Source organism: Rana temporaria, chromosome 4 (genome assembly GCF_905171775.1).
Source record: "Rana temporaria chromosome 4, aRanTem1.1, whole genome shotgun sequence".
NCBI classification, from domain to species: Eukaryota; Metazoa; Chordata; class Amphibia; order Anura; family Ranidae; genus Rana; species Rana temporaria.
In genome coordinates this window covers 217,748,030-217,775,713 of record NC_053492.1, presented here as the reverse complement: position 1 = coordinate 217,775,713, position 27,684 = coordinate 217,748,030, and the positions used below count along the sequence as shown (strand labels likewise).

General features: G+C 43.2%; 1 protein-coding gene across 2 annotated transcripts in view; it reads left to right on the top strand.

Annotated features, from left to right (window-relative positions):
- Positions 1-27,684, top strand: part of LOC120936992 (collagen alpha-1(XXI) chain-like) — a 280,507-nt gene that overhangs the window by 107,747 nt on the left and 145,076 nt on the right. The gene's annotated exons all lie outside the window — the stretch shown is intronic.

Below are 27,684 nucleotides of genomic sequence, written 5' to 3'. Positions count from 1 at the left end.
AAGAGTTATAAATTGATTTGCATTTTAATGAGTGAAAAAAGTATTTGAGTTCAGCTCCCAGGTATCTTCTATAACACGTAACAAGCTGAGATTAGGAGCACTCTCCTAAAGGGAATGTTCCTAATCTCAGCTTGTTACCTGTATAAAACTACAGATACTACCTCATATACCAATTGGATTGTACCAACCAATCAGGGTTACAGTTATTTTTTATGGAGACACGCTTCAATAAATGTGGTCCTTTATAATGTTTACAGTATGAACTAATTATGTTATTCCATTATGTTATTATTATTGTTATATTTCATATACAATTAAACTATTGATTGCCAATTGTTGTTATGCAATGCTTTCATGTAACCTTCTTAGTTCTATTATATTAGGTACCTGCAATACAAATTTTTATCATGATATCTCCCTGGATGCATGTCTCATGTAAACTCCCACCCTCCTTCCTTCTTGCTTTATTTATATTTAACATACTGTATATACTTGAGTATAAGCTGACCCGAAAATAAGCCGAGGCACCTAATTTTACTACAAAAATCTGGGAAAACGTATTGACTCGAGTATAAGCCTAGGGTAAGAATGCAGCAGCTACTGTTAGTGGAAAAGGGGTCAACCATGCCCATTTGCAGCCTCACTGTGCCCATAAGCAGCCTCACTGTGCCCATAAACATCCTCACTGTGCCAAAAACATCCTCACTGTGCCCATAAACATTCTCACTGTGCCCATAAGCAGCCTCACTGTGCCCATAAACATCCTCACTATACCTTATCCGCTGTGTCAGTCTTGATGAGGAGGGAAGGAAACCCATACTACTCAATACATTGTCCTCTGATTCACAGCAGGGCTGTGTGTATAGGAATTCCGTGCCGTTCACGTCGTCCATGTTTTCCTAATTTCTGTAGTTTTACTTGAAACCACCCTTTTCATTAAAAAGATAAAGCGTTTTTCCATCATGGCTTTTAATTTTTTAAGATAGGGCAGCACGTACCATTTCCAAAGTACACAAACTACAGCCACGTCCATGATAGATTTAACTTAAAAAACAAGTGAAGTCACAGCTCCTGTGTCACGGTCTGGAGTCAGGCTCAGAGGCCAGTAGCTATAGCAGCAGAACAGGTCACCCTGGCTGATGACACGGGGTCACCTGAGGTGCGGAATCTAAGCGCTAACTGGTATTCACCAGAGCTTCTGAAGGTGAAGATGGATTTTGCTGCGTGTTAGCGCCAGGTCGCGGTCCTCAGGATTGCCCCACCAGGAGGTGAGAAAGCTGGGGTACAATAGCAGATAAGCAGGTTGGGATCAGGCAGAAGCGTAGTCGATAACAAGCCAAGTGGTCGGTAATGAGTATTTGTAGGTTGGGATCAGGCAGAAGCGTAGTCGATAACAAGCCAAGTGGTCGGTAACGAGCAGTAGCAAATATGGACGGCAGCAGGGAAGACAGGAGCGAGATACAGGCTGGAGATAGCACAATATTCTGGCAAGGAGGAAGTGCAGAGACATGGCTTATATCAGGAAGTTCGTGGGAGGAGCAAGGGGTTCAAGGTTCAAGACAATCAAGACACAAGGCAGGAATGTTCAATGGATCAGATGGGTTTGTCCAGCAGATCAGACAGGGAGCTGTCCAGCATCCCAGATAGCTCAGTGAGAAGGTTCACTGCCAGACACAGCTGAGGTCCCAGGTTCAAATCCAGGTCCTGACAGTACTCCCCTCCTCCCAGGACGTCCACTGGACGTCTTAGGGCCTGGTTTGTGAGGGAACCTCTGGTGGAATTCCCTTGTTAATCTAGGAGCATGAACGTTCTGCTCCGGCTCCCAAGAATTTTCTTCTGTCCCGTATCCTTCCCATTGAACCAGATATTGCAATTTGTTCCTATAGATCCTGGAATCAAGAATTTTCTCCACCACGTATTCTTCTTCACCCTGTACCTCAACAGGTGGAGGGGGTGGAAGTGTTCTTCCAGAAAAAGTATTTTCGTGAAAAGGTTTAAGTAGCGAAATGTGAAACACAGGGTGAATCTTCATACTTGCTGGAAGTTTTAGGCGAAAGGCAACTGGGTTGATCTGGGCCAAGATCTGGAAAGGTCCCACAAACTTTTGTCCCAACTTTGCAGATGGAACATGAACCTTCAGATTTTTAGTAGATAACCAAACTTGATCACCCACATGAAAGGTAGGAAGTGCTCTGCGATGTCTATCTGCAGCCTTCTTGTAACTTTCCTGAGCTTCCCTCAAAGTCTCGATCAATTTTCCCTGGATCTCCTGTAAAGCAGTTAATCTGTTGGTAACAGCAGGAATTGGAGTTGAGATAGGGAGATCAGGGATAAAAGCTGGATGAAGCCCGGTATTTAGGAAAAAAGGGGTCTGAGAGGTGGAGCTATGTTTAGAATTGTTATAAGCAAACTCCGCTGTAGGAAGATAGTCCACCCAGTCATCCTGAAGATAACTAACAAAACATCGGAGGTACTGCTCTAACGTTTGATTGGTCCTCTCGGTCTGACCATTAGACTGAGGATGAAAAGCAGAAGATAGATTAATTGTTACTCCTAAAGCTGAGCAAAAGCTTTTCCAAAATTTTGAAGTGAACTGTACTCCTCGGTCAGAAACTACATCTTCTGGAATTCCATGTAGTCTAAAGACTTCTCGAACCATCAACTCTGCAGTTTGTTCTGCAGAGGGTACCCCCTTCACTGGTATGAAGTGAGCCATCTTAGTGAAGCGGTCAATAACAACCAAGATAGTGGTCATTTCTTTAGAGGGGGGTAAATCAACCACAAAGTCCATAGAAATTGATCCCCATGGTCTTGATGGGACAGGGAGTGGCTGGAGCAACCCCAAAGGAGAAGCTCGGGGTGTCTTATTGCGAGCACAGACCAGGCACGAGGCTACATAACTTTTGACATCTCTTTTGTACCCAGGCCACCAAAAGGAACGGGATAAAAGTTCCTCCGTCTTAGAAACTCCAAAATGTCCAGCAAGTTTGGAGTCATGAACCAACTTGAGGACTTCAACCCGAGCAACTTCAGGTACATAGAGGCGATGTGCTTGAGTCCAGAAGCCATTCTTGTAATCAAGGATGATGTTCATAGGAGGATCTTTGAGGAGTGGGTCATTCTCATACCCTTCCTTGAGAAGACTCAAGAATGCTTTAGAACTTGTGACACCTAGAAAGTTCTTTTGAGGCAGGACTGTGTATTCAGAGTTGTCTTCCTGGAGAGGCCCAGACAACATTCGTGATAAGGCATCAGCCTTACCATTCCTTGACCCAGGTCGATATGAGATAATGAAATTGAACCTGGAAAAGAACAATGACCAACGTGCTTGTCTAGAAGACAATCTCTTGGCAGAACGAATGAATTCCAGATTCTTATGATCAGTGAGAACGGTTACAGGATGCTTAGCGCCTTCCAGCAAATGCCTCCATTCAGAAAATGCTTCTTTAATTGCTAGCAACTCCTTATTCCCAATGTCATAATTTCTTTCGGCTGAAGACATTACACGAGAAAAGTAAGCACAAGGATGTAGCTGCATCTTTTCACCATGTCGTTGGGAGAGAATAGCTCCCACGGCAGAGTTTGAAGCATCCACTTCCACTATAAAAGGCAATTCAGGATTGGGATGTACCAATACTGGTGCAGAAGTAAAAAGAGTTTTTAACTTTCCAAAAGCAGCCTGTGCCTCAGATGACCACACAAAGGGCACCCCTTTCTTTGTTAGCTGGGTAATTGGAGCTATCACCTTAGAGAAGTTCCTTATAAATTTTCGGTAAAAGTTGGCAAACCCGACAAATCGTTGGATTTCCTTAATGTTTCCGGGGGCAGGCCAATCTACCACTGCTTTAATCTTCTCAGGATCCATGCCCACACCATCTGGAGAAATAATATACCCTAAGAACTGGATCTGGGTTTGTTCAAACTCACATTTCTCCAATTTGATGTAAAGTCGATTCTGCCTTAATCTTTCAAAGACAATGCAAACATGCTTGCGGTGCTCTTCCAGGTTATCAGAAAAGATAAGGATGTCATCCAGATAAGCAATGACAAATTGGTCCAACAGATCTCGAAAAACATCATTTATGAAGTGCTGAAAGGTCGCAGGGGCATTGCAGAGACCAAAAGGCATGACCAAGGACTCAAAATGCCCATATCTGGTTCTAAAGGCGGTTTTCCATTCATCTCCTGAACGAATACGGACCAGGTTATATGCCCCCCGTAGGTCAAGTTTTGTAAACACTTTGGCAGAACGAAGTCTTTCCAACATTTCCGAGATCAAGGGGAGTGGATAACGGTTTTTAATTGTGACCTTATTCATGTGCCTGTAATCAATGCATGGACGCAAGGTGGAGTCTTTCTTTTCAACAAAGAATAGAGCTGCTCCTGCAGGAGATGTTGAGTGTCTAATAAAACCCTTTTCTAAATTTTCATCAAGCCACTCCCTGAGCACTTTTAATTCAGGTTCTGAGAGATTGAAAAGGCGGCCAAAAGGTATTTCGGCCCCTGGAAGCAGCTCAATGGGGCAATCGTATGAGCGATGAGGAGGTAATTGATCTGCATTTTTCTTATCACAGACATCCCGGAATGCATGGTATTGTGGAGGCAAGTCGTCATATGACTGGGTAGTTACCACACCAACTTGCAATTCCTTGACCAGCGGAGAACTTGTTTGATAAGATTCCCTACAGTGTTCCTTGCAGTGGGAGGATGTGAAATCTATGGTCCGTGCTCCCCAGTTGATAGAGGGATTGTGACTGGAGAACCAAGGAATGCCCAAAATGATGGGAAATTTGGGTGATGTGATCAACTGAAAGCTGATGGTCTCACAATGATCCGCCTCAAACTGGATTACCAAAGGAACGGTTTTATGGGTAACAGGTCCTGAGGATAAGGGTGAACCATCAACTGTCTCCATCTCAATAGGAGAAGATGTATTTATGGCTTGAATGTTATTGTGGTGGGCAAACTCTATATCCATAAAGTTTCCTCCAGCCCCAGAGTCCAGCATAGCAGAGCAGGGGATTTCACGGCCCTCAGAAATTAGCTTAATGGGCATGACAAAATGAGTTAATAAAGAATTAACCTTATTTGCTTCCTGAATTAAAGGAGAGACGGACTGAGAAATTGAGTTTATTTGTTCAGATACTGTAATATCTGTTGCTGCAATTGTTCTCTTAAATTTATTGGGACAATTAACTGCGTAATGTCCGGAGTCTCCACAATAAAGACATAAGTTCTCTGAACGTCGTCTTTCTTTCTCCTGAGTAGTAATAGATCTTTTAAGAGCATCCACCTGCATAGGTTCAGGAGTGTCAGAATCAGGAGTAAATCTTGAAACCTTAGGAGGATACTGAGTAGTAGAAAAACGCATGCCACCATTACTGCCTAAGATTCCCAGTCTCTCCTTTCTCCTTTCAGTAAGTCTTTGATCAATTCGAATACACAATTTAATAAAAGCCTCAAGGTCGTCAGGACTTTCTACTCTGGCAAGCTCATCTTTTACTTGTTCCGAGAGTCCTTGACGGAACTGACTCTTTTGTGCTGCTGGATTCCAATTGGTATCTGAGATCCAGCGTCGAAATTCAGTTGTGTACTCTGCAACAGAGCGTCTACCCTGCCGTAAATTGTGCAATTTTGCCTCAGCAGTAGTGCAGCGGTTAGGATCATCGAAAACTTGGTTCATCGCAGTCACAAAAGAATTGAAATCATCCAGGACGACATCATCTTTCTCCACATAAGGGGAGGCCCAGGCTAAAGCTTCCTCAGTCAGGAGGTTGATAATAAACAGCACCTTTTTCCTGTCCGAAGTAAATGCAGCAGGTTGCATCTGAAAGTATATGCGACATTGATTAAGGAACCCTCTATAATGGCGGCGGTCTCCGTTAAACTTAAGTGGTAGGGGCATTCGTGTATTAGTATCTACGGCAGCAGTGTCTCGAGCACGAAAGTCACGCAATTGTTTATTCATATCAAGGATTTCCTCTTGTAGTGCTTTCACTTCAATTTGTAACTCAGAACATTTTTCCTGGTAGTTAACAGCAAACGTCTGCAACTCAGCGATTTGCACCCTGAGAGGAGCTACAGCAGCTGCTACAACGGCCTCCATGTTTTGGGCCAGAATATTCTGTCACGGTCTGGAGTCAGGCTCAGAGGCCAGTAGCTATAGCAGCAGAACAGGTCACCCTGGCTGATGACACGGGGTCACCTGAGGTGCGGAATCTAAGCGCTAACCGGTATTCACCAGAGCTTCTGAAGGTGAAGATGGATTTTGCTGCGTGTTAGCGCCAGGTCGCGGTCCTCAGGATTGCCCCACCAGGAGGTGAGAAAGCCGGGGTACAATAGAAGATAAGCAGGTTGGGATCAGGCAGAAGCGTAGTCGATAACAAGCCAAGTGGTCGGTAATGAGTATTTGTAGGTTGGGATCAGGCAGAAGCGTAGTCGATAACAAGCCAAGTGGTCGGTAACGAGCAGTAGCAAATATGGACGGCAGCAGGGAAGACAGGAGCGAGATACAGGCTGGAGATAGCACAATATTCTGGCAAGGAGGAAGTGCAGAGACATGGCTTATATCAGGAAGTTCGTGGGAGGAGCAAGGGGTTCAAGGTTCAAGACAATCAAGACACAAGGCAGGAATGTTCAATGGATCAGATGGGTTTGTCCAGCAGATCAGACAGGGAGCTGTCCAGCATCCCAGATAGCTCAGTGAGAAGGTTCACTGCCAGACACAGCTGAGGTCCCAGGTTCAAATCCAGGTCCTGACATCCTGCCAATAAAAATAACAAACTCTGCAAGAAAAAAGGGACAGCAAGTGATGCTATGGAGGTACATTCCAGTGCCATACCTTCCATTTCCCCCTTACATATGTGTAAATATTTAAATGGCCTGTGAAATTTGCTCAAGACGCATGTTTACAGGTACTTGAGCAGGATTTAATGGGCTCTGCTTGTCAAAGTTGTCCAGCTGCCAGAGAAGTATGAATGATGTCCTTCTGTGTCCAGTTCTGAACTCACCCTGAACTCCGACGCTTGCAAACATTCCTGTGGCCGGGCAGTGAGACTACATTCTGCTGTCCGCGCTGTCCACTGTAACATAGCTCCGCCTCCTCCTCATCACAGACGGACGAGGAGGAGGCAGGACAGCGTGGACTTCCTATACACACAGCGCCGCTGTGAATCAGCGTAATCAGGTTTCCTTCCCTCTGCATCAAGACTGACACGGTGGGAGAGAAAACCTGACTCGAGTATAAGCCGAGGGAGGCTTTTTCAGCACAAAAAAAATGTGCTGAAAAACTTGGCTTATACTCGAGTATATACAGTAATTATAGTTTTATAATTCACTCTATAGCATTTTCTTTTCTTTATTTACAGCACAACACTATTTTATATATACATTTGATGGGAGTGACACTTTCTGTTATGTTTTTGCAGCTTTAGTATTTTATTTTGTTAATTTTGTACAAGCGCACTGTTATTTTTTCTTTCTATTGCACATATTAAATAATTTTGACTGTAGTTCTACTTTAATGAAAGATACCATGTTCATTTGATCTATGTAAGATTGTAGTTGTTTGCTCAATTATCAAGAAAGCCTTCCTGTAATAGAACAATACCAGTGTGTTCTTGATTGCTTCAGTATGTTCTTTGTTATCTTAATTACTATAAATGTGTGCAATATCAATGAACAATATATGTTTACCTTTTTAAAACAACATAGGTTATCCAGGTTATCCAGATCCACTTTGGAAACAAAAGTTTATTTTAAACCCACAGATCGTAACAGTTTTTTATCTATGCAGAGTGGTCACCATCCAGCATGGTTAAAAAACATACCGAAAGGCCAACTTATGCGGGTAAAGAGAAACTGCTCTACATTGGAAGATTACGATTCCCAATTTGAGATTCTTAAAAGTAGATTCAGAGAAAAGGGCTATGATGCCCAAAAATTTGATATAATATCTGAAGAGATTAAATTAATTCCACGAGCAGAGGTTCTGAAAGATGTCCTGAAAACTACCCATTTTAAGGATCATGAATGGAGCTTTATGTCTTCCTTCCATACACAATATAAGGAAGTTGAAGCCATACTCCAGAATCATTGGCATGCACTGTGTCTGGATAAAACTCTGAATCCGGTCCTCCCAGGAAATCCTAAATTCATCTACCGAAAGGCACCGAGTATAGGAGACAAAGTTGTGAAAAAAGTACTAGACCAGCCTACGAAACCAGCATCTTTTTGGGATCAAAACGTTTTTTTCCGCATGCCGGAAGTGCAAATCCTGTAAATCAGTATCAGAACCTATGAGAGGCATAACCAACTTTAAATCCACAGTGAATAACAAGGAATTTGATATCAAAGAGTTTATTACGTGCAATGTCACGCATGTGGTATATGTTCTACTCTGTCCATGTGAACTTATGTATGTAGGCCGTACTAAAAGGTGTCTTAAAGTGAGAATTGGTGAACACATCAAAAATATCAGGATCGGCTACAAGGATCACAATGTTTCACTCCATTTTAAATTACACCATAATCAAGACCCCATGGGGTTGAAATTTTGGGGTATCAATGTAATTAAACCAGTATGGAGAGGAAATAATATGATCGGGGAACTATCCAAGCGGGAAACCCTGTGGATATATTTATTGGACACAGTTACCCCTAAGGGGTTAAATGTAGAACTCGATATGAATTGCTTCATAAGTGACTATTAATAGATAACACCCCCTAAGGCCCCGTACACACGGTCGGACAAAACCGATGAGAATGGTCCGACGGACCGTTTTCATCGGTTCACCGCTGAAGTGGCCTGATGGTCTGATGTGTGTACACACCATCAGTTCAAAATCTGATCGGGTCAGAACGCGGTGAAGTAAAACACACGACGTGCTGAAAAAAATGAAGTTCGATGCTTCCGAGCATGCGTCGACTTTGGTTCATTCTCATCGGACCAAACCGACCGTGTGTACGGGGCCTTAGACTTATAATGGATTGATACTATGAAAATAGAGATAGAGTTGATTTTGCACTGCTCCCCACTTTGATCTACTTCTTTTCTACTGTCCTTCTACCATTTTACTATTATTACTAGATTTTTATTATAATTTTAAAATATTTTAAAATATTTTAACATAAATTTAATATATGATATGTTTTATATATTGGTGGTGGGACACCACCACCAATATAATTAATAACTTTATTAATGCCCGTAACCTGCTATATTATTATATTTATCTGTAATTAGATCAATTTTGTGATTAATAGAATCTAGTCAGTCGGACTATAGATATATGAACTTTTGAATATTAAGATTTAGAGATCTATATTCACTATGAGCTATGTCCGTCAGATTCATATTAACTTTTGCATTTCTTTTTTTTATTATTGAATATAGATTGATATGGTGTTTTTTACCCATAGCTATTGTTGTTATATTATAAATGACAATATATGTTGATGTTTATTGTTTTCACCTATCCTCACATACATATATATTATATGTGTGAACAATTAATATTATTTGGGGTTGATGGAGAATACTTTCATGATGTCTTATAGTTCTAAATTATGTTGTGAGATCGCTGTGTTTAGATCATACAATTGAAAGCATGTCCCCAGTGAATGAATTCCCAAATGCATCCTCTCGGGTGTCCGTGAGTGAATGTGGGGATACGAAGGGTTAATGCGTGAGGCGTGTCTCACACAGATTGATCAGAATTTAAGCTGTGTTGTTGTGTCGGGAGGCCACGCCCTCAGAGGAAGTCGGAAGGACGAAACATTAGGGCGTGACCTCACGACACACAGGAAGCATCACACTGTGCGCTGCGTTCCATCTGCGCTCCAGTGTGTGGTAGCAGATCGGTGTCTATTCGTGGTGGACGTGAGAGACACAGGCAAAGGAACCCCACTGTGAGCCTGGGACTAAGCCCGTGTGTTTTGCAAGTATTCTTTTAACCTAACTGTTGCTGTGATTTTAAAGTGGATTGGCACAGCTTGTGTAATAAAGACTCAAATGGTATTACACCATATCTAGTCTTTTTTGTGTGCCCTTACATCTGGTGGATACTAGGAACTTAACACGCTGGTCAAGCTGCAGTTCCCTGGAGTTGGACATAATCGGATGGAGTTGATGTTCAGAGCCTACTAAACTCTACCTTCTGGTGAGTAGATGCCCTTAAGGGGAGACTGGCACGGGAGACGTTTGAAGGGTGTTGTGTGCACGTTTGATGTCACCAGCTGCGGACAGCTCACTACTTTCTTAAGAACACCTCTCTCACTGGACTTTGGCTCATACTCTGAACTCTGGAGAACTTTCCTTCTTTTATGTATGGTTACACATGAAAAAGAGTGGTCACATGCAGTTCTCAGTGACAACTAGCGCTGCTGTATTATTTGATTAAGACTCTCTGATCTTATCATTTTTTACTTTTTTTTATTGAGAGGTAGTGTATGCCTCTGGAGATAACATAATTTGAAATGTATACACTACCTCTCACCTAGATGTAAATTTAGATTATATGATTTCTGGATATATATTCCCCTTGACCGTTTTATTATTATTCTTTACCCCACTGTTTTTGTAATCGGTTAACTTACCTTACTCTTACTAATACTTTACACCATGGAGTGTGGGTACATGTAAAAGAAGATACCTCCCTGGTAGTTAAAGATCTTGTTTAAATTTTGTTAAAACTTCATTTTTATATTGCATTAATTGTATTGAATAACGGCATCTGGGGAACATTTCCAGTTCTCACCACCAGAGGGCTATTCATGGGGGAGGACATCAGTGGGTGGTTATGTAGGCAGATCATAGCTTAGCTGCCCAACCCATTTCCGCGCCCGCCGGGGGAGGTACCCAGTAGTGTTGCTCACGAATATTCGCATTGCGAATATTCGACTCGAATATAGCATATTCGAGAAATCGCGCTATATTTCGAATTTCGCGGTGAATATTCGCAATTCCGAATATTCGCATTTTTTCAATTTGATTTTTAAAACAGATCACATCCTATCGACGTCTAAAAGCATTGCTGGTATGATTAGAGACCCTGGGCCGAGTAGCTAAGCTGAGGCGATCCTTTTATGTTGCCAAATTGAAAAAAAAAAATTGCGATTTTTCGCTATTGCGAATGCGAAAATGATTGCGAATTTTCGATAACTGTGGTAGGAGAACTCTGATTGTCTCTGATGCAAAAGGGGGGGGCTTTGTGTATGTTTCTGTTATGAATATTTGTATGTTTGATATTATTATTTTTTGTAAGAAGGAAAAAATTGCGCATACCTTAAAAAAGGGGAGAATACAGCAGCAACTCAAAAATGTTATACAACATCAATTAATACAAGACAGAAAATGGAGTCGCTCTACAAGAATAAAAAATATGTCTAGTGACAAGACATGTGGGCAAATTATAAAATAAGCAAGCGCAAATAACTTGTGAAATACACAGTGAAACAAATATATAAAGAAATATAGTCCCAATAATAGAAAAATAATCTTTCATAAAAATGTCTTTGATATGTGAAGTGAAAAAAAGTCCAAAGCATGCAGCATGAACGTGTTCAATCTTCAAGGTGTTTGATTGACAAATGGCTGTGACAGATGGATAGAGTAAAGAATCACCACCAATGCAAAACACTTTTTATTTTCTATTGTAAAATATCACGAATATTCTGAGCCAATCAGAGTGCTCCTTCCGCATTTGCCGAATATTCGCAATTATTTTGTATTGTAAAATATCAAGAATATTCTGAGCCAATCAGAGTGCTCCTTCCGCATTTGCCGAATATTCGCAATTATTTTGTATTGTAAAATATCACGAATATTCTGAGCCAATCAGAGTGCTCCTACAGCATTTGTCGAAATTGCGCAATAAATATCGCATTCGCATGTTGCGATATTTCGATAAAATATCACGAATATTCTGAGCCAATCAGAGCGCTCCTCCAGCATTTCTCGAAATTGCGCAATAAATATCGCATTCGCATGTTGCGATATTTCGATAAAATATCACGAATATTCTGAGCCAATCAGAGTGCTCCTACCGCAGTTATCAAAAAATCGCAATTATTTTCGCATTCGCAATAGCGAAAAATCGCAATCATTTAATTTCGATAAAATATCACGAATATTCGAATTTAGCGAATATATCTCGAATATTCGAATATATATTCGAGATATATCGCGAAATCGAATATGGCATATTCTGCTCAACACTAGTACCCAGATGCCGTCTATCTATTTAGACGGGAGACGTAGCGCGATGACATCACCTTAGAAGACGACTGACATCGAAATGCGTCAGTGATTGGACATTGCTACGTCTAATGTCACTTCCGGACTGTGGGGAGAGAGTGGTGGAACGCACGCTGTTTATCGTCCACCAGCCATCCCCAGTGCGAGACCTTGTGTCTTTTTCTTGTGTCTGTATTTTTATTTCGTAAATCGGCATGCTTAATGCATGATTTTAGTTGTTAGCGATCGCCAATAGTTGTTAACAATCGCTTTTTAAATATTTTTATCAAATAAAAAAATTTTACGCTATGGAGGCTTTTTTCTGATCTTATGAGGAGCTGGGCTGGAGATTACAAGAAATGATTCACTTTAACCTTGAGGTGAGAATCGGTGCTTTTGGGAGCGGAGTGACATAAGAAGTGATCACTGGAGAGCAGACCAGCCCATCCATCTCCCCCTGATGTGCCTCTCACCCCTGCAGGGGTACCAATGTCTGGTGAGTGTGGACCCATAGGGGGAGCACCTCTGTCACCTGTTTCAAACTGATGATCGTCCAGCTAGAAAAGTCACTAAAGTCACCTAATTTCTGTTGGAGCTGTTAGCCTTTTTATTAACATCCACCATTGTGATTTAAAGCAGAGACTACCACTATTCATCTCAAGGGTCTTGGAGAGTGGAGTCACTCTGTCTTGCCCTTGATGCCCCCTGTTGCAGAGTGGGGATTCCTTGTTCACTAAAGATTTATATGAACTTGGATAATGGGAACTTTTCACATAGTGTTTATGCACTGCCCAAAAGGGCCATTGATTTATTGGATGTCATTTAACCTACTCACTGAGGACTATTTATATTGATTTATCACCACTGTTTATCATTTTAATTTCACATATTCTTCCACCACTTTGTTTTTTAATATATGAGCTCACATAGAGGTCAAGCTTTATCATATACATATTAAGAATTATCTCTATCACTTAGCACCTATCACTTAGCTGTCAGTTAACAGCCATTGATTCACTTGATTGGATAATTGAAGGTTACCTCTAACAGTGTGCTAGGGTGCGGCCCGTGATAGGCAATTAATTGTCTGGTTGCTCTCTGGAGGCCGGAGGCACTTATTGTTTGAGTTTTTGGCTTATTTTTTGTTCATCGGAACATACCGTATTTTTCAGCGTATAAGACGACTTTTTGGATGCAAAAAAATGCATCCAAAGTCGGGGGTCGTCTTATACGCCGGTGACAGTCTCTGTCTGCTGCGAGGTCCATGATTTGAAAGCCGCGCCTTCTTCTCAGACTGTCCTGTGATAGGCAGAACACACATTTTCCCATAGCGCCTCTGTTCTGTGTTCCTCCTATCACGGATGCCTTCTCATCCTCGGACGAAAGGACGTCCGTGATAGGCGGAACACAGAACAGAGGCGCTGCTGGGAAAATGTGTGTTCCGCCTATCACAGGACAGTCTGAGGAGAAGGCGCGGCTTTCAAATCATGGACGCTCGCAGCAGACGGAGACTGTCACCGGCCTGGAAGCCAGAAGCTGCAAAACGTGAGTGATAGCACAGTGGGGGAAAGTGATGGCACAGTGGGGGGCAAGTGATTGCACAGTGGGGGCAAGTGATGGCACAGTGGGGGCAAATGATGGCACAGTGGGGGCAAGTGATGGCACAGTGGGGAGCAAGTGATGGCACAGTGGGGGGCAAGTGATGGCACAGTGGGGGAAAGGGATGGCACTGTGGGGGCAAGTGATGGCACAGTGGGGGCAAGTGATGGCACAGTGGGGGCATGTAATGTAATGGCACAGTGAGGCATGTAATGTAATGGCACAGTGAGATTTGAAAAAAGCCTGTTTCTGTCAGCGGTTGTTTTGGCTACCCCTCAGCTTCCAGAAAGACTAGTAGGAAGGGGGTAGTCTTATACGGTGAGTATATCCCAAAACCAACATTTTTCCTGGAAAATTAGGGGGTCGTCTTATACGCCCAGTCGTCTTATACGCCGGCAAATACGGTAATATCACATTATTTATTAGACATGTGCACAGAATTTTTTTTCGTTTTTTTTTGTTCTGTTTCGTATCGTTCCGTAGGTTCGTTTCCGTTCGGTTTTCGTAAGACGCCCGTTTTCCTGTTCGTTCCCGTTCGTTTTTCGTACGCCGAAATTTTTTCGTATTCTGATCGTTTCGTATTTTCGTTACCGTTTTATTTTCGTACATGCGGGATGGTTCGTTATTCTGTTTAATTCATGTTCGTTACTTGTTAGACAATAATTTTCGTGAATTTTCGTCAATGATTTGCATTCTGTGTTTTGGATTCCTTTTTCTGTTCGTGTTTTCGGTCGTGTGTTCATATGACATCTATGACAATTTGTTGTGGATGTCATGTGGGCATGCGACTGAAGATACGAACAGAAAAAGGATTTTCGTCATTTTGTACTTTCGTAAATATATCGCTGGGATTCGCGGCACTTTCAACACGCGGCTCATCCATATTAACGATTGTTAAGCCCCATACACTTGGTCAGACTTTTTTAACAACAAACATAAAAACGATCGTTTTCCGTTCATTCTCAGAAAATTTGTTCGTTTTTAAACTACATCAGAAAACCATTTTTGGGTTCAAAAGTCTGGCCAACTGATCTCCCTTCAGATGAAAATCCACAGAAAAGTTTATTTGGCTTTACTGTACTACTCAGCACAAAAGAGAAGCTGCTTCACTAACTACAGTACACTCACTGCCCATTCAAAAAAACGAAAATGACATCTATAATAAAAGATTTCTATTCTGTATTTTGGGTCCTTTTTCTTTTGGTGCTTTCGGTTGTGTGTTCGTGTGACATCTGTGGCAAAAGATTTGCATTCTGTTGAATCCAAAATACAAACAGAAAAAAGGAATTCAAAATACAGGGTGTGGGTCTTTTGTTGTGGATATCGTGTGAGCATACGACTGGGGATGCGAACAGAGAAGGGATTCAAACAAGATACAGAATGCAAATCTTTTGTTGTGGATGTCGTGTGAGCATACGACTGGGGATGCGAACAGAGAGGGGATTCAAACAGGATACAGAATGCAAATCTTTTGTTATAGATGTAATTTTTGTTCTTTTGCCGTTTTCGTTTTGTCGTATTTTCGTCAGATCGTTCGTTCGTATTTGCGGTTGTTCATTATGCGGCTCATTCGTAATCCTGTCGTTTTCGTATTTTGGTGCTTTATTTTTTTCGTATGTACACATTATTCTGCGGGTACGAAAATGAACATTTTCGTATGAAAATAACATTCGTACGAACGGGAATGCACATATCTATTATTTATCACTATCTCATTATTTATTGGGTTAGTGTGGTAGAGCACATCACACTTTAGGAGTTTCTTCACTCTTTTGTAGAGACTGGTGCCCAATGTTCATAGAGGAGGCAGCGCCATCATCCATATTTATCTACATTCACTTTATTGGTTCCTAGTACAGGCTACGTGAGGGGGGCAGCAGCCGGGACTGTCCATTCAAGCGCAGATACCACTGCATATTTAAAATAATTTAAATAAGCTTTGCTATGTTATAGGGAGCATTTAGACATTTAAATTGTGCCTAAGCAGTACAATGAAAAATGTACCCTTTGTGTTGATTTTAATCTGAAAAAAAAAAAACAGTGCACTTTCTGGTTTGTGCCTACAGTCTCAAAGTTGTGCAGCTGCAGTGTAAAGTCTAAGGCATTGCTGCCTCTGACTGATAATCCTAGCCACTTGCTGACCGTAGAACATCATATGACATCTTCTGTTTGCAGTTGCTATACGGGGATGATGCCTGCAGCTATAGGCATCATCCCGGTATCAGAATTTTCAGCTGGCGGTTCCCTGTATGGCAGAAATGATTTGGCGGGGTTGAACAACCACTCGATAACGTCTGCGGAAAGTGCCCCCCTCCTCCCCCCACCTTTTCCAGGTTCTGTTGTCCGTTTACGGAGTGCTGCGCCCTGTGATGATGGCTGCACAGCACAGAAAGAGAGGAACAGACATTGTTCCTCCCTTTCTGTGACCCCCCAGAAACCTGAAGCAATGAGGATTTTGTCACTTTCAGTTTCGACTGCTTGGCTGCTTTGGAGGCCAGATGAGAGATTTGGGGTTGAATAGACCCCAGATATCTCCATAAAGAGGACTTATCATGGCCCATACTGTCACAAGGGATGTTGTTCATAGCAATAAAAATGATACAACCAAAAAATTAAAGAGCCAGTGTAAATAAATAGTTATAGATAAAAAAAATAATAAAAATAAAAATACATTTAAAACGACCCCTCCCCTGTGCTTATGTGCAAAGCAAACACATACGTAAATGATGCGCACACATGTAAATGTGATTGCACCACACGTGTAAGGTATTGGCGTGAACTTAAGAGCAAGAACAATAATTCTAGTGGTGCCAGACCTCCTCAGTAACCCTAAACTGGTAACCTGTAAAAATGTTTAAAGCATCGCCTATGGAGAATTTTAAGTACTGTAGTTTGGCGTCATTCCAAAGTCATATGCAATATTAAAGCTTGACATGTTAGGTATCTATTTACTCAGCATAACATTATATTTTATATTGTACTATACAATTAGTATTATATTGTGTTTGTGTGCAATAAAATCCAATAAAGTATATTTTTTCCCAAAAAATTGTATTTGAAAAACTGCTGTGCAATTACCATGTGATATAAAAATTTGCAAAACCCATCATTTTCTTCTATAGGGCCTCTGCTAGAAAATATATATACACAATGTTTGGGGTTCTAAGTAATTTTCTAGGAGGGAAGTGCCAGAATGGCCCGAGCAGGCTAGTGGTTAAGAGATTAGGAGTGATATTTGGTGATATCACTAGGCACTGCTCATGATTCTCTTTTCAGGAAGTTCTGACACAAGAAAGACAAACTCTGCCTGTGCCAAAATGACAGTGCAAAACAAGGAAATTCCAGAGACGATTCCTTTCCTCTCTAGCTGCCATTTTTTTGGGGCTTGGCTTCCAGAGTTCAGTTCCTCATTAAGTTCTGTTTTTGTTCTCATGTGGGAGATTTCTCCTCATTTTTTATCCTGATGATGGGTGTCAAACTGAATAGAAATAGAAAATAAATCTATTCTGTGGAGACAATATTTAACATCTTATAATAGCAACAAGGACACAGACTGCATTCAGAATATGGCAGATGTTCTAACCCTTCCCCACACTATAAAAAACAAATTGGATTGGTTTATGCTTCAGCAGTTTCACGGTAAAGCATATTTTCTGGCTCTGATACACAACACAGTAAATAATCCCATATTAACATTTCCATTGCTACTGCAATGATTTTTCTTTTACATATTTAGTACAACTGTGTGCTATTTTGGTCGATCAAACAACACAGAATTAAAACCATTTTAGGACCGGAAGGAAGCTATATTATTAAATATTCTAGCACAGCTAATTATAGTGTGATTCTATTTGGTTTCTATTATTTATCTTCTTTGTCTGATGTTAGCTGGCAATACTCAACCAGTGCTTTTTCATCTTTTCTGGTTTGCATTATCTTTATGGAAAATGATTAGTGGCCTTTTTATGTGAAAATGTGAACATGCACTTTGTTTTCAAGTGAAATCACTTGATTTAGAAGGATATAAAAAAAAAAGTTAAATAAATATATAATTGGAAGAGTTCCCTATCATCCCGTTATAACATATTCTTAAATTGCCTGCCAAATTATCCACTGTCTGCCAATAACATGCTGACTCAGAGAATATCCAAGGGTGGGAACTGCTGAGTCGTTTTTGCCAGCTACACCCTGCAGACAGTGAATGCCACTAAATGTCTACTAGCACTAAAGAAAGCTGAAGGTCTTAAAGACACATTAAATGGTGCAATTCACTAAGAGTTATTAAACGAAAGCAAAAGGAGTGATGCAGATTGTTTTTTGTAATGTTTCAATACCATGCAGATGACCAAGTTTCAAGTTGATCTGTGAGAATTTGTAGAGAATTTCAAGAGAGACTTATGTAAATCAACACAATGCGATTTTTGTAAAGATAACAAACCCATAAAGAAGAAATGGTAAAAAATGATGAAAAAAACTCTGAAAAAAATATCTTTATGTGTGCTATAATTGCCTTTTAATGCCTCCCTTGCATGCAACTCGATTTGTGGGTGTTCCTATTGTGGAGCTCAGTTGTTACCTTCCCTCTGTTGTGAGCACACTTAAATAGTGAAACATTCATATCTGGGTGATCAATGTAAATTACAAGGATTTAACAAACTTTGTTGCAGATTCCTACCTTTTGTTTTTCTGAAGAAATCCCTGTGTGTTTTTCTGTGGTATGTGTGTATGGTAAGTGAATCTAATGGGAGTGGTTTCATAATTATCACTTGCAGTGCTCTGCATCCCTTTAGATGTGATTTTCTATTGGGAGTATCTCACCCCAAAAAATACATTTTTGTTGCAGGGGATGCCTGATATTTGACTTGTGTCCTAGCGTAGAGTTCTGGGAAAATCAATGAGCCAATCACACAAGCAGGAAATTATGTTTCTTGGGGGCATTCTGTACATTCTGTGTACAGAACACCCCCAGACAGCCATAGTACATTGCATTTTACAGAAAATTACTGAGCTGCAGATTGAAAAGGAAAGGTCATTTTTAATAACATTGGATTACAATGTGACGTGAGGTGCAATTGTGTACGCTGTATTATTTTTTTTGTTTGCTATTTTTTTCCCCAACAAAAGTTTAAGTTTAAGTTCTTTGAGTTTAGTTCTCACAACAGCTTCAGTGCTCCATGTAGGTATACAAATGCCTGGACAGACCTAGCCCAGCAGGAACTCAAATGGCTCATCCTCCAACTTACAATTGATCACAGTAAGTAAACAAAGTAGCCACACGCTGTGTTAAAAAGTCACAATCTGTTTATTGTGTAGCACTACCCCCGGAGGAGCTGCTGGTTTGTTTTGGGTGGCACATTTACCTTGTGGCTCTTCCAAAATTCCTAGGTGTGAATGGTGCATATAGCAGTAGTAAAGAAATGTCCGCAACAAGTTTTTTTTCTGTGCTCTTTATTACCCAGCCGGGTAAAAACTATGGGCCAAATCCTCAGCCAGGCGGCGTAACTTAACTTTCAGCAGTTAAGTTACACTGACTTAAAGTTTTTACCTAAGTGCCTGATCCACAAAGCACTTACGTAAAAATTTCAAGCCGTGTAAGTTAAGTGCCGCCGTCGTAAGGCGTTCCTCCTCTCCGGGGGGCGTTTACAATTTAAATGAGGCGCGCTCCCGCGCGGGCCGTACTGCGCATGCGTGTGACGTCATTTTCCCGACGTGCATCGCGCGAACGTAATTGACGCCGGGCGGCTTTGTGGATTGCGACGGGACACTAAAGTTGCGACGGGTGAAAAAAAGACGCGCCGGGAAAACCAATAATGTACAAAAAAATTGACAGCGTCGCTCAGCATGCATTCCTGAGAGGGAGAACTCCATGCCAATTTTCAACGAAAAAAACGGCATGGGTTCCCCCCCCAGGAGCATACCAGGCCCTTAGGTCTGTTATGGGTTGTAAGGAGACCCCCCTCCGCCGCAAAATCGACGTAGGGGGTCCCCCTACAATCCATACCAGACCCGTATCCAAAGCACGCTACCCGGCCGGCCAGGAAAGGAGTGGGGACGAGCGAGCGTCCCCCCCCCTCCTGAGACGTGCCAGGCCGCATGCCCTCAACATGGGGGGGTTGGGTGCTCTGGGGCAGGGGGGCGCACTGCGGGCCCCCCCACCCCAGAGCACCCTGTCCCCATGTTGATGAGGACAGGACCTCTTCCCGACAACCCTTGCCATTGGTTGTCGGGGTATGCGGGCGGAGGCTTATCGGAATCTGGGAGTCCCCTTTAATAAGGGGGCCCCCAGATACCGGCCCCCCACCCTAAGTGAATGGATATGGGGTACATCGTACCCCTATCCATTCACCTGTAGGCAAAAAGTAAAAGTTAATAAACACACAACACAAGGCTTTTTAAAATATTTTATTATTCTGCTCCGGATGCCCCCCCTGTCTTCGTTATTAGCTCAATTACCAGGGGGGGCTTCTTCTTCCACTCTCCGGGGGTCTTCTCCGCTCTCCGGGGGGGGTTTCTTCTTCCGCTCTCCGGGGGGGGCTTCTCCGCTCTCCGGTGGGCTTCTTCCATCTTCTCCCCTCTTCCGCTCTTGACTCGGCGAACCCCGGTTCTTCTGCAGCTCTCCGGTGCCTTCTTCTTCAGCGCTGGCTGCCTGCTATGTTTGTGTGTTAGCTCGATTTCAAACAGGCAGCCGGCGCGGTCTTCTGTGGCGTCAGGGTCTTCTGTTCTTCTCCCCTCTTCCGATGTTGCCTCGTCGCCTGTTGTCGCTGTAATGATGGAAGCGCGCCTTGCATCCCATTTATATAGGCATCACCGTCCCATCATGCTCCGGTAGGTACCCACGTGCACCCACCACGTGGGTACCTACCGGAGCATGATGGGACGGTGATGCCTATATAAATGGGATGCAAGGCGCGCTTCCATCATTACAGCGACAACAGGCGACGAGGCAACATCGGAAGAGGGGAGAAGAACAGAAGACCCTGACGCCACAGAAGACCGCGCCGGCTGCCTGTTTGAAATCGAGCTAACACACAAACATAGCAGGCAGCCAGCGCTGAAGAAGAAGGCACCGGAGAGCTGCAGAAGAACCGGGGTTCGCCGAGTCAAGAGCGGAAGAGGGGAGAAGATGGAAGAAGCCCACCGGAGAGCGGAGAAGCCCCCCCCCAGAGAGCGGAAGAAGAAACCCCCCCCGGAGAGCGGAGAAGACCCCCGGAAAGGGGAAGAAGAAGCCCCCCCTGGTAATTGAGCTAATAACGAAGACAGGGGGGGCATCCGGAGCAGAATAATAAAATATTTTAAAAAGCCTTGTGTTGTGTGTTTATTAACTTTTACTTTTTGCCTCCAGGTGAATGGATAGGGGTACGATGTACCCCATATCCATTCACTTAGGGTGGGGGGCCGGTATCTGGGGGCCCCCTTATTAAAGGGGACTCCCAGATTCCGATAAGCCTCCGCCCGCATACCCCGACAACCAATGGCAAGGGTTGTCGGGAAGAGGTCCTGTCCTCATCAACATGGGGACAGGGTGCTCTGGGGTGGGGGGGCCCGCAGTGCGCCCCCCTGCCCCAGAGCACCCAACCCCCCCATGTTGAGGGCATGCGGCCTGGCACGGCTCAGGAGGGGGGGGGACGCTCGCTCGTCCCCACTCCTTTCCTGGCCGGCCGGGTAGCGTGCTTTGGATACGGGTCTGGTATGGATTGTAGGGGGACCCCCTACGTCGATTTTTCGGCGGAGGGGGGGTCTCCTTACAACCCATAACAGACCTAAGGGCCTGGTATGCTCCTGGGGGGGAACCCATGCCGGTTTGGAATTTACAAATTGCCGTGGAGTTCTCCCTCGGGAATGCATACCAAATGCCGTCGCTTGAATGGGCCTTTACAAGGTGTGACTAACTTTACACTTTGTAAAAGCAGCCCTAGTTTTACACCAGGCAAACTAACACTTACGGCGAAAAAACTAGGCACAAAAGCTTTGAGGATCGCCCTAAGTGCTAATTTGCATACTAGCAGAGGCATTTCGACTCGAAATGCCCCCAGTGGCGGATGCGGTACTGCATCCTAAGATCCGGCAGTGTAAGTCCCTTACAGATGTCGGATCTTCTGCCTAACTTAGGAAAACTGCTTCTGAGGATCAGTTCCAAAGTTAGAACCAGAGATACGACGGCTTACGCCGGAGTATCTCTTCTGTGGATTTGGCCCTATGAACTGGTGATGAAAGGATAGAGTTTGAAAGAAGAAGTAGAACAGCAGATTCAGGCGTAATATTTGGAACAGTCCTGCTCCCATATGTAACACTTTTCGTACCACTCCTGCCTGAGTGGGCTTAGCGTACCCGGACAGGCCTCTCTCACTGACCTGGCAGGCGGAGTATCACTCGAACCGTTTTAGGATAAAGTCTCTGCCACAGACCCTCCTGAAATGAACTTGGACTTGAGGAAAAAGTCTCTGCCACAGATCCTCCTGAAATGGACGTCAGGGAGACACCTCTGCCACAGGCCCTCTCTGATTGCAGTTACGGAGGTAATCCTTCTTAGGTGAATTACGCCTGGATCTCCTTCTTAACGTCGCCCAGGTACCGACTGACAGGTGATCAATCCTTCAGTGTCCGGCTACCTTGATCCTTTTGGATCGCTAGCCTCTCATTGGCGCTCCTCAGACGGACTCCCCACCGAACAGCTATACCGCTTGGGATCCTCAAAGGTGGGAACCCAGTCAATCACTGGGTCCCCATCGCTGCTCAAATGTTCCAGACCAACATGGTCCCGGAACCAGGAACACGCCCCGGCCAGGTAGGCCATAACGCTGGGGCGCCGTCATGTGGTCACCCTAAAGGTGGGTGCCACACTGGAAGAAGAACCTAGACTCAATGGCAACTGTTCCATAAGTACCCTCTCCCTCCTGATTGGCTGCTGGTAAATGACACCTAAGCCTCAACTCCACTGCTGCCATCTACTGCACTGGGGTGGGAAGAACACCCCAGCACAACAGAATAAGCCCACAGTACAGCTAAGCTGAAACAGAGAATCTGAGTCATTAGCACTCTGATCACCCTCTAAATTTCAATAGCACCGGTACTTGGAAGTAACTAGGCGCTACAATTGATACCACCCTAATTACAACAGAATACCTGTGGTCTGATGTAGATTGGATAGCATCAATAAACAGATTGCAGCTTTTTACTACTGGATTGTGGGTACCTTATTTACTGAGCTTTGTATTGTTTATGTTATGCAGAAAGTTGTGCTGACATGCCCCTGTTCATCTTCATGCTGTGAGTGGGCCTGGGCTCAGTAGTCAATTATGAGAAAACAGCACCGCTTCAGGTGAAACAATCCCTTCTCTGAATTGCAAGGTGCTGGTCCAGTCTGTGGCCTGGTCATAATAGAAGAATGTGGGAAGAGAGACCGCAATCCGGACTTCAGAGAAAATGGCCTTTATTGTATAAAATCCACACAAGTCATCACAACACCATGATGTATTTTTTGTGGATTTTATACAATAAAGCCAGGTTTTTCTGAAGTCTGGATTGCGGTCTCTCTTCCCACATTCCTTTTACTGGGCTCAGCAGTGTTTAAAGGTTCACACTTAATTGGCTTTACAGGTCGCATTTGCATGGGCACAGCAGCATATTTATTTGAATGAGCTGCTTTGTCTGTGTTTCATGCAGGGACGAGGTTCCTGCACCTTTTTTAAAATGCAGCTGGAGGAAAATCGCATGGTGCTTTTGCATCATGCAATTTCCCATAGCAGAAAATGAGCTGCATTTTCAGATGCGTGAGGGTGCCATTAGGAAAGAATGGCAGTATCACGCACCTGCAAAGAAGCAGTGCAGTTTGGCTGAGGGTAGTTGTTGGTGTGGGAACATGTGCCATTTACATTCTGTTGCATACCTGCAACCACCTGCACAAGTGGGAACCTAGGCTTACAGAGAGTGATGCTGATCCCCCTTTGCCTGTTGTACAGTAAGTGCATCTGAGTTCAGTAGTAATTTATGTTTACACAGAGTGGTAGTAACACTTTACCCCCTAACTCTACAAGGTGTTGTGACAGTGCTGTTCTCAGGCTTTCAATCAGCGCTAGTGAATTAGGCTAGGTTCATACCAGAATAGGGTGCAGTTGTGATCCATGCAGTTGTGATCTACAGTGGGTGTCAGTTAAAGGGGTTGTAAAGACAAAAATATTTTCCTCTTAAATGAAAGTCTGACAGTAGCTGATAAAGTAAAAAGTAATGTTTTGCATTATAACTAGTTTGATACCTGTTGAAATCGAGCTGTTTTATTCACCTCCAGCACTCCTGAATCATTATTCTCACTGACTTCCTGGTTTGCGGTGCGCATTCATTCTTGCTACATCACGGCCTAATGGGAACTACAGTTCCCATTAGGCTTAGCCTCCATGCCTGTGAGGGATAAAAGAGCATCTTCACGCAGGGCTGTAGTCATAGGGGGGGGGTGAGCACATTCTGCTTTCCACCATGCAAAACAGCTCCGATGCTGGTGGAAAGCAAGAAGAGGAGAGACAGGAAATGGCATTTTCAAACCTGGATTACTGTATTTTGGAGGTCAAAAGGAAAAACGAGGTAAGTGATATTTATTTAAATGCTCTAGCTTACAGCAATCAATTGATCTAATAAAAAACGAACCTTTAGTGTTCCTTTAAGTGACCGACACACCAAATGCAGATTGCAAACACAGTGCGTTAGCCTTCATTGGATTGCATGGTATAAATGTATAAATATAAACACAAGAGAAAAAAGGTAACAGGGAGGGAGATTCAGCCTGCAGCCTGTGATTGACAGCATCAGCCCTGTTCCTGTGTGCTGTATTAAGGGGGTGTCTTTTCTCTCCAATCAGCTTTCGGAGCTCTCCTCACTCAGCTCTGCAGTGTGTAATTTCAGCTCGCTGCCCTCTGTTTTCTGACAGCTCAGACAGCCTTTATACATGCTGAACAGATGTAGAGAAGGGAAGAGTGCAAATAAGCAGGTACAATGTACAATGGATATAAAAAGGCTACACCCCCTGTTAGGTTTCTGTGATATAAAAAAAATGAGACAAAGATAAATCATTTCAGAACTTTTTCCACTTTTAATGTGACCTATAAACTGTACAACTCAATTGAAAAACAAACTGAAATCTTTTATAAAATAAAATAATGTGGTTGAGTACACCCTCTTATAACTGGGGATGTAGCTGGTAATTAAGCAATCACATCCAAACTCATGTAAATTAGGAGTCAGTATACACCTGCCATCATTTAAAGTGTCTCTGTTTAACCCCAAATAAAGTTCATCTGTTCTAGTAGGTCATTCCTGACATTAGCATCATTAAAGGACCTGCAGGAATATCTGGCAAGTACTGGCTGTGTGGTACATGTGACAACAATCTCCTGTATTCTTTATATGTCTGGGCTGTGGGGTAGAGTGAAGCCCGGCTAAATTTAGCAAAAACACATCTGAAGTCTCCCAAAAGCATGCAGGAAAATGTGTTTTGGTCTGATGAAACCAAGGTTGAACTTTTTGGCCACAAAAGACATGTTTGGTGAAAAAACAACACTTCACATCACCAAAAGAACACCATACCCATATTGAAGCATGGTGGTGGCAGAATCATGCTTTGGGACAGTTTTTCTTCAGCTGGAACAGGGACCTTAGTCAAGGTAGGGTTCCAAATACCAGTCAATATTGGCACAAAACCTTCAGGCTTCTGCTAGAAAGCTGAACATGAAGAGGAACTTCGTCTTTCAGCATGGCAATGACCCAACGCATACATCCAAATCAATAAAGGAATGGCTTCACCAGAAGAAGATTAACGTTTTGGAATGGCCCAGCCAGAGCCCAGACCTGAATCCAATTGAAAATCTGTTAGGTGATCTGAAGAGGGCTGTGCACAGGAGATGCCCTCACAATATAAGAAATTTGGAGTGTATTTGCAAAGAAGAGTGGACAAATATTGCCAAGTCAAGATGTGCAATACTGATAGACTCATACCCAAAAAGACTAAGGCCCAGATTCTCAAAGGACTTACGACGGCGCAGCGCCATGTACACTGTCGTAAGTCCTAATCTGACCCGTCGTATCTACGCGACTGATTCTTAGAATCAGTTACGCACAGATATCCATTAGATCCGACAGGCATAAGTCTTTTACGCCGTCGGATCTAAACTGCATTTTTTTTGACCGCTAGGTGGCGCTTCCGTCGAATTCCGCGTTGAGTATGCAAATTAGCTAGATACGCGAATTCCCGAACGTACGCGCGGCCGACGCAGTAAAGTTACAACGTTTATGCTAGGCTTTTCCCGGCGTAAAGTTGCCCCTGCTATATGAGGCGCAGCCAATGTTAGCAAGTGCTTTGAGAATACAGCACTTGCCCGTGTAAGTTGCGGAGGCGTAACGTAAATCAGATACGTTACGCCCGCACAATTCTACGCGGCTCTACGTGAATCTGCCCCTAAGAGCTGCATTAAGATCAAAAGCTCAAAAGGTGCTTTAACAAAGTATTAGTTTAAGGATGTGCACACGTATGCAACCATATTATTTTATTTTTTTATTTTTACTTCTCTCCACCTAAAAGATTTCAGTTTCCAACTGAGGTGTACAGTTTATAGGTCACATTAAAGATGGAAAAAGTTCTGAAATTATTTATCTTTGTCTCATTATTTTACATCACAGAAACCTGACATATTAACAGGGGTGTGTATACTTTTTATATCCACAGTATGTAGGATGATTTGTTTAATCTCTGTGGATCACTTGAGGCCAGTCACTTCACTGGGTATCTGTAATGCCCTGTACACACAATCAGAATTTCCGTCGGGATAAACTCCGACTGATTTTTCTGACGGAATTCGGTTTACGCTGTCTTGCATACACACTGTCACACCAAATTCCGACGGTCCAAAACACGGTGACGTACGACACTATGAAGAGCCGAGAAAAATGAAATTCAATGCTTCCGAGCATGGGTCGACTTGATTCTGAGCATGCATGTTTTTTTCTCTGTCGGAGTTCCACACAGACGAACATGTTTTCTTTCTAAGTCCATCGGAATTTCGGATGGGGCACACACACGGTCAGAATATCTGATGAAAAAATTACGTCTGACTTTTTTCATCAGAAATTCCGATCGTGTGTACAAGGCATTAGGGCACAGGTGTCAAACACAAGGCCCGTGGGCCGAATCCGGCCCTCCAGGCCATATCATGTGGCCCTCGCACCTCTCCTGCAGCTGCAGGAGAGCTTCAGGGGGTTGCATCGTGATGTAGGGGAGAGTGGGGGACTTAACTTCTGATGGTGGGTTGGCTCCTAACATCTAATGTAAGGGGAAGGGATGCGCTGAACATCTAATCTTACAGGTACAACCGGCCCTTTTGAGGGAAATTATAATGCAATTACGGCCCACAATGACATTGAGTTTGACATCCATGCATTAGGGTTTACGTCTATTTTAAACCTCCAAAAAACAAACCATCAGTGTAAGTCTCCATATTTCTTCCCTGAGAGGTTACTTTTAAAGTCATACTAAAGTCTTGTTTTTTTTTTATTTAATAATAACAAAAAGTGGTTTTGCACAGCATAGTCCATGTCCTCCTATTCTTGGGTCCCTTGCCGGCGCTCCTGGTCTATCCCTCCTGCTGTGTGCCCCAACAGCAAGCAGCTTGCTATAGGGGCATCTAAGCTGAGCTGGTGCTCTGTGTCCATGCCCCACCCCCCTCTCTCCTCATTTGCTCACTGACTTTGATTGGCTTTGCTGTCTCAGCCAATGAGGAGGAAGAGTCTGGGACAGCCCTTGTATTGGGATGGGGCTCAGGTAAGTATTAGGGGGCTGAGGGGGGCTGCACACAAAAGGTTTTTTATCG